Source organism: Dasypus novemcinctus, chromosome 22 (assembly GCF_030445035.2).
Source record: "Dasypus novemcinctus isolate mDasNov1 chromosome 22, mDasNov1.1.hap2, whole genome shotgun sequence".
Taxonomy (NCBI): domain Eukaryota; kingdom Metazoa; phylum Chordata; class Mammalia; order Cingulata; family Dasypodidae; genus Dasypus; species Dasypus novemcinctus.
In genome coordinates this window covers 42,209,499-42,217,663 of record NC_080694.1, presented here as the reverse complement: position 1 = coordinate 42,217,663, position 8,165 = coordinate 42,209,499, and the positions used below count along the sequence as shown (strand labels likewise).

Below are 8,165 nucleotides of genomic sequence, written 5' to 3'. Positions count from 1 at the left end.
GGCTGTTGCTAGGGAATCAGATAGCAACAATGACAACATTATTAGGATTCTTTATTTTTTCTTTTTTAACTTTGATTTAGTAGCACCTGAGGTCCCTTGGGCAACAAGATCCAAGTTTCCTCACTTGTGCATTATCACCTACCTGTCAAGGGATTAAATAACCAGCACAAAGACACTACACTTCTGATTGTAGCTTTTGGCAGAACTGAAAGGAAAGGAAGTTGTGCTACATATTGAAGGGATTGTGGGCAACAGAAAGACAACACCAGGAAAAGATAAAATGCCACACGAAGTCTTCAGTCTAGGACATGTCCTTGGTCAAAACCGCCAGAGTCTGCCACATGGTCTTTCATGGTGGCCTTTGCTCCCTCTCCAGGAACCACATCTTTCTTTTTTTGGGCTTTGCTTTTCTTGCTTCTGTTTTTTCACTGCAAAGCACAGTCAACGACTTGGTCATCTTTTTCAAGTCATCAACTTCCACGGAAACATACACATCTCCAGTAGCAAATGTAGCTCAGTGGTTGTATTCCTGCTTCCCAAGTGAAGAGGTCTGGGGTTCAATCACTGGTACCACCTCAAAAAAAAAAAAAAAATGCACATCTCAAGCTAAGCTCTGTGAAATCATCTCTTACCAAAAGTTTATTTGGTTAAATCAAGGTCTGACTCTTCCCACAACTTCTTTAGCCACTGTATATCTGCCAATTATTCTTCTGGAGTTAGTGTTTCAGCTTCTTCGGGTTCTTCTAACCTCTCTTTAACTTCTTCTTGCCTTTTCTTCTGTTGCCATTCTTCCTCTATGACCTTCTCTACTATTTTTCTTTTCTCTGAAACTTTTACTTCTGCTTCCTCTTTCATTTTTCATCATCCTGGTCCTTGCCTTCTCAGTGGTCCCCTCGGGCAGTGTCACTGTTTCCCCCAACTTCCGCACCTGCTCCTGCACAAAGACTGTATCTGCGGAGCTGTTGTATCAAGCCGGTGTGCACATGGGTGAGGGGAGAACGGAGGAGTTACCCAGTGGAGGTGAGTCACTGGACTGTGGCTGACTCTAGAACTTGCTTTTGATCGTCTGGCTTCTAACCACTATGCTTAAACTTCTACATTTATTAGAGTTGTTTTATTTATTTATTTTGGGCATATATCTTGTAACTTACCTTGTGCTTTAACCTGGCTTTTGCTGTTCTTTTATTTTTTCATTCCTATTCTGTTTTTTTCTCTTTGGTTGCTCTAAAGATCTTTTTGTCATTAATGATCTGAAGTTTCACTATAATGTGCCTAAGTGGATTTCACTTATTTTTCTAACTTCGGCCTCTAATTGACTTTAATTCTAGAATTTGAAAGTTTGTGCCTCTATTCATTCTGAATTACTGTTAACCATTTTCTCTTCAACTCTTTCCTCTTCTTCATTCTGTCTATTGTATAATTCTGGAAATTTTACTAGCTTTTTGTTGGGCCTTCTCATTCTATTTTCCACATCTTTTACTTTTTTTCCCCCCAGGATATCCTGGGGATTGAATCCAGGATCTCAGACATGGGAAATACTTGCTTAAGCACTTGAGCTACATCCGCTCTCCATGCTTTTTCTCCAATATATTCAAGCTCTTAAATTCTACAATGCAATTTGGATGATTTCTTCACATCTATATTCTAATTCTCTGGTATTTTCTGCAGCTTTGTCATTTAATCATCAACTGAACTTTTATTTCAATGATTATTTGATTTATTCTGAGAAGGTCTAGTTAGTTGCTTTCCAAACATCCCTGGTCATTTTGTAGTATATTTTATTCTCTCATATTTTAAAATTTTTTCTTATCTTTCTATAAAATTCCTACAATCTGACATTTTGCACCACATATTTTTCCTGCTGACTCTTATTCTTGGTGCATTGTTTGCTTATGTGTTCGGTAATTTAAAAAGAAATTTAGGAGGTATCAGGGAATGAACCTGGTGTCTTGTATATTTGGAGCAGGTGCTCAACCAGTAGCTAACCTGCTTCCCTATTTGCTAATTTTAATAGTAAGATCATGTTCTGTTAGACTTTATCTGTACAAGTCCTGTGTAGTTTGGATTGAGGGAATACCTTTTCAGAGTGAATTTGCTTTTCCTATTGTCAGGTTCCCCATATTCTTGCCAGTCTGGGACAACTTTTTGTGTTACTATTTCTGTTTGGATGTTCCGAGATCATGCAGATAGTATACATTTGAATCTTGAACTTGTGTAGGTCTGTGATTCTAGATTTTAAGGTTAGACTTTACTTAGGAAAAGAAAGTTCAGCTTTCTTGTCCTCTGTCTTTGACAAGGGATACAATTTTTTCCTTATCAAACTTTTCTTGTGCCTGTAGATGTATGAGGACTCTGGTTTTATTTATGGGTCTCAATTCCAATCCTGCACCCTCTTGTAAATCCAGGGTTTTGTCTACTGTCTGCTCTAGGTCCTTGAAACCCAAGCTGCTAGATGGCCAAGTCCACCTTCACCACCCACTCATGCCACCGGCACCATCTGGTATCTGAGTCTCTTCTCTATTCTTACCTCTCTGTTTTTCATCTCCATCTTTGTTTACAGCCCTGGAGGACTTCTCTTACTTTCTTTTGAGCTTAGATCTGCTCATATGAGGATTTATGGATGTTTTGTAGAGGGAGAGTTTTTTGTTATTTAACATACCACATCATAGGAAATAGAAGTCCTTTACCTTAATAGGCTGAAATTGAAACATGCTATATTTAGTGCTGATTGTTATTCTTTCCCAAAGGGTTTGCAGAATAGTCTTTAAAAAGACATTAGCAATGATACAGGGAGTAATTTTTATATGAGGGCAGATTTTGAATATTCCTTCTGAAAAGATTAAAGTTGAGAAGGTATGTGATTAAAGATTATAAAAACTTGGGGGAGGGTCATGAGAATTTGGACGTCTTTACTAAATTTCAACTTCAGGGTGTCCTCGTTTTTTAAAGAGTATTGAAGATATTCTGGATTTCCTTACTAATAGCTGGGGTTGTTCTGGGACAGATGGTATCGACCTCACGTTTAATTTCCCCGTTTCCTGTCAGACAGTGATTTTGGGTTTAAAATTCTTATGTTCCAACAATGTGAAAATGCATGTCCTCGTGGGGAACACGGAGTGGCCAACTGAGTTACCACCTGTCCTGAATTCCCTCTGCCTTCCTCCCCTCCTTCCATCTGCTGATCAGAGTAGATGTCGGTGCCAGTCCAAACCTTTCCCCTCCACTTTTCTGTCCCCACTGGTTTCTCTTGTTAATTTCATTTATTTATTTTTTCATCCTTTCTCTTCTCTTCTGTACATGCTGTGTTCTGTGTTTCAGTATAAAATAAGGCAAGTAGAAATTGTATTTATCAGAGCTCCTATTAGGAAGGATGTGACTGTCATCCAGGTTTTGGAGGAAGGAGGAAATGACACTTTTCTTTAAAAGAAGTGGAAGATTTGGGAACTGATTTGGGTTAGGAAGTAGAAAGGAGGTAGAAAAAGAATGATTATTGTAGATTGAGGAGAGCTCCTGGTTCTTTATTGTGATCTCTCTCTGTCACTTGAATTAAAAGTCACTTAATTCGAAGTGTGGATCTAAATTGGTAAGAGAAATGCCTTGTGCCCAAGAATAGGTGCCGCACACGGCCCAAGGAGCTGGAGGTGATGGAAGGGTTCCCTGGGACTCTCGATTCTCTTAGTATTCTAGAATTCTGTAGTTACTTGCTTGACTCCCTTGACAGCAAGGCTTTTTGAAATTTGTCCCATAGAAAATTGACCAATTGTACAACATTCCTGAATTCTACAGATATTTGATTAAAATATAGATATCTAGATCTTTTCATCTGCAATGGGACTTCCACCTTAAAGAAATTGCTCAATAGTTCTGATTAATTATGTGAGATTTTGCTTGATTTTTACTTTTGATTCTTGTACTTTTATGTACAGTGCTCTTTTAGAAAAAAATTTTAATCAACCGAGAGCCTCTTATAGTACTTAAAAAGTGTCATCATGTTCTGGAGACCCTGATGGAGTCTGGAGACCCTGGTTCTAATTCTGGTTCTTCCACTCACTTGTTGCAGTAATCCTGGTGAAGTCATTTTTCCTCTCAGAGCCAAAGACCCATTATCTGCAATAAAGAATGTATAAAAGGACTTAAATCATAGGAAAGGTAACTAGCAAATATTAGTTCCAACACAGTGCAATCAGACTTGAGTCAGCACAATTCCGCTGAAATCATTATAATGAATTAGAAAAAAATACATTCCTTTGTTTACTGATTATAAGAGTAATACAAATGTCTTATAGAAAATATAGAAACCAAGTGAGTATTAAAATGAAAGTAAAAATGGTTTCTGACTATACCATTGCAAACTAAACAATAGCTTTTATTTTTTTGTATTTTTACTCCTGCTCTATCCCAAAGGCCTACCTTGTCTCTTTTTCCTCCTCATTTTCTTTCTCCTTTTCCTCTTCTCCTTTTAATGAGATAATAATATATCTATGACCTTTCCTGTTCTCTCCTTCATTCATCATTATAGTATATGCATTTCTCCATGCCACTAATACGCTTTAAAAATGTTTTTAATGTTTTCATAATAGCCTTTGTATGAATACATCACAATGCATTGTCTATTCCCCTGTAGCTTGACAGTTGGATTATTTAAAGTTTTTCATGTTATAAAAATTGCTATAAAGGAAGCCAAATGTCCTATTTTTAAGAGACTAAGTTATGGGATCAGGACCCCCGTGCCCACCACGCTATACGATTTTGGATACGTTATTGAACTTGTCCCATTGTCAAACTCCTTTGCTGACAAATGGGTGTAATTCTGACATTTACTTTTTAGGGTTGCTGTGAGTATCAAATGAGATATTTAATAGAAAACAATCAGTTTGAAAATTTTAAGATGAATTTGAGAATCATTTTGTAATGTTTCCCTCACCAAAACAGAACAAGACAACTATTGCCATTTTGATTCTGATTCTGTTAAAACCTTAAGGTCTTTAGAAAAAACTGACATTTTAAAATTAATTCAGTGTTGCTCTAAAAAATATAGTATTTTCCTTATTTAAATCTTCTTTATCCTCCCCATTGCGAATGGGGTAGTCTTTCTAAAACCAAAATAAAATCCACTCACTTCTCTCTTATAAACTCTTTCCCGGCCTTCCATGGTCGATGAATAGTGTATGTTCCTGCATTTGACTTGCAGGTCTGCTTTTCTGGCCCAGCGCCCTGAAGATTCTTCTTAAATTCCAGTCCTCTATAATTGCTTACAGCTCTATAAACACACCAGACTCTTTGAGGCTCCATTCTCTTTGGGCATATTGTGTTCTTTCCCTACAAAGTCCTTCCTCAAGTTGTGTATCTGCCAAATTCTTGTTTGTTTACGAATGCATACTCAAAATTGTCACCATGTATAAAGCTATCCCTGCTCACATTCTCACTCCTACTATCCTATCACTTTGCTTCTCTAATATAACTACTTTTCTTTATAAGTCTTTTTCTCCCAGTAGATGCTTGGTCCTTGATAACAGAGATGGTTTATTTTAAAATCTCAGGATCTCCTGACTCTAGAGAACTAGTAGGTGTTCAGAAAATTAAATTGATTTTGTATGGTTCCCATCCTAAAGGATTGACAAACTTTGTTGTGTTTTAAACATGTGAAAACTCCTCAAATAGCAAGTTTATAATGGTAATCATTTGAAAATTGTAAACACATGGATATTGTGTAAGAAAATGGTATTGTCTACTGCGCTTGCTTCCAAATATCTGTCATCCTTTCAAGAGTTTATACTTCTGACATAAACTTTATGTCAGCATGGAAACTCTCTGGAAATTAGCCAATTGAAGAAGAACTTTTCCTTATAATCCATTTTGATATGTGATCTTTTTGATAATGTAATGAAGATGAATATGCTGAAGACATAGTTAGTGTTCTTGATTTTGTCACACAATAAACAAACCACTAGCTGCTCTCTTGGCTATAGTTTCAGTATGTGCACAGTAAAATGAATCTGCATTGCTATAATAGCATTCCCTTTCATGTCACGCTAAATTAAGTGATGAAATTAAATGTACGAAATTGTTTTCTAAGAAGTTTGAAGAAGGTAATTCTACTTGTACTTCTTAGTTTGTCCTCTACAAAAAGTAAATGATTTTTAGTAGATGCTGCCTTGAATATTTTCTTCTCTATCTGAAAAAAAAAAATTAGTCTGTTATTTGTAATAACTTACAAAGCAACTGAAAACACTTAAAACATTTTTTTCTTGGCCTGCATAAAAAAGAGAAACGGATACGTTATTGGTAATACATTTTATTTGGATAAGCCAGGCTTTTTTGTTTAGAGCAGTGGTTCTCAGCTTTGCCCACCATAGCACAGAGGGATGCCGTTCCAGTATCTGACACCCTCTGGCTTGTGCTGCAGATAAGATAAGCTGCGTTGCTTTCCCCAGCAAGTCCCTGCAGGTTGGCTTACATTTCTCTTCCTCCCCAAAAAGCGTGTTCACGTTCAATCAATGCTATTGCACTTAAGTGAAAGGAAAATCTTGACTATGTACTATATGTAATAAAGAATTAACTCAATTGCAAATATTGACTTTTAAATTAGCAACAGGTTACAACTGATCAAACTGGCTTTCTGTCACAATGGATTTGAGTTAAAAAAAAATTGAAGGCCAAGGGAAATAAAAAAAAACCTCCGCCAAATATTTTAACAAATTATAGAAATAGTTGGGAAACTTGGGAGACATTTTTTTTTAGCCTTTATAAAAGAAGCATAATTCTGAAGGAAATTCTAGAAATTTTTGAATAAATTGTGATTATGGGGAAAGAGAGGTTGTAAATTTCATAGGATGTAGGAACTCACCCTTTATAAGGCAGTTCCTTTATCCATTATGTGAGTCTACTCTAAAATTAACATTCCATTGGACTAAGAGAATAATGGATTAGTGCCTTTTAGGGCTTACATTTTTTTTTGAGAGTCTTGATTAAATTGTGTTATAAAAGAAAATAGTTTGTATAAGTGGTTAATGAAAGAGCAGACTATATGTTTCTGTTTTAGTATGATTACAAGTGTTCTTTCCGGAATGCCCCTCATTCTCCATATGTTAAAGTCCGATATACCCTTTAGAACTCAGCCAACAGCTCAAATACTTGTAGCCGCAGTCTACCCTGGGGGCTCTAAACCTCAAGAGCCAGCTGTCTGTTCTTACCTCTACTTGGTTTTCTCAATGGCAGCTCAAACTCAACAGGTTCAAAATCGAAGACATGACCTGCCTTCTCCCCCCCCAGGCTTGGTCCTTTATCCCTGTGAGCCATCCAGCTGATTCTGGGCCAAAGTCTCCATCCTAGCTTGTTCCCCATTCATTATCTCAGACCGGTTTTCCACCACCAAGGTCCTTCCACCTGTCATCTGACCCCCACTTCAATCTCTTCTCCATATCCCACCAGACTGATTGAGAAGTACAAATATGGCCAGGCCCTACTCTTCTTCCTAAAACCTGTGCTGTGAGAGTATACACGCATGTACACACCCACCCACCCACGTATACACCCTCACACAAAACCTTTCAGTGACTCCCAAATTCTTTTAAGGTAAAGATCCAAATCTTCCATGCAATACACGGGGCCCTGCAGACTCTGGCTACCTGATCCAGACTCATTTTGTGTCATTGTACCTGAGTTTTGTACAGTCTAGCTAAACTTTGTCTCTTTTTTTAATAAGTATTTTTTAAATTAGAAAAGTCATGAGCTTACAAAACAATCATGCATCGTGTATAGAATTCTCATACGTCACCCCTCCACCAACACTTTGCATTGTTGTGGAACATTTCTTACAGATTATGAAAGAATACCATAATATTAACACTAACCATGGCCCATAGCTTACATCCGGTGTATTTTTTCCATATACCTCCCTAGTAACACCGTGTATTGGTATCGTACATTTATTTAGTTCATGAGAGAACACTCTCATATTTGTACTGTTAACCATAGTCCATCTTCTCCCACGTGGTTCCCTGCCTTGTACAGTCCATCCAAAGGGTACACTCAGTGGCTCTCAGTTTCATCACAGAGTTGTGCATCGCCTTTGTAAATTTTTGAACATTTTCCTTAGTCTAATAGAAAAAATCCCATACCCCCCTATTATATGTTCTGTGCCATTTATATAAGCATATTACAAT

General features: G+C 37.1%; 1 pseudogene; it reads right to left on the bottom strand.

Annotated features, from left to right (window-relative positions):
- Positions 1-296: 296 nt before the first annotated feature.
- LOC111760114 (eukaryotic translation initiation factor 3 subunit J-like) lies at positions 297-855 on the bottom strand (annotated as a pseudogene).
- Between the last annotated feature and the right edge of the window lie 7,310 nt (positions 856-8,165).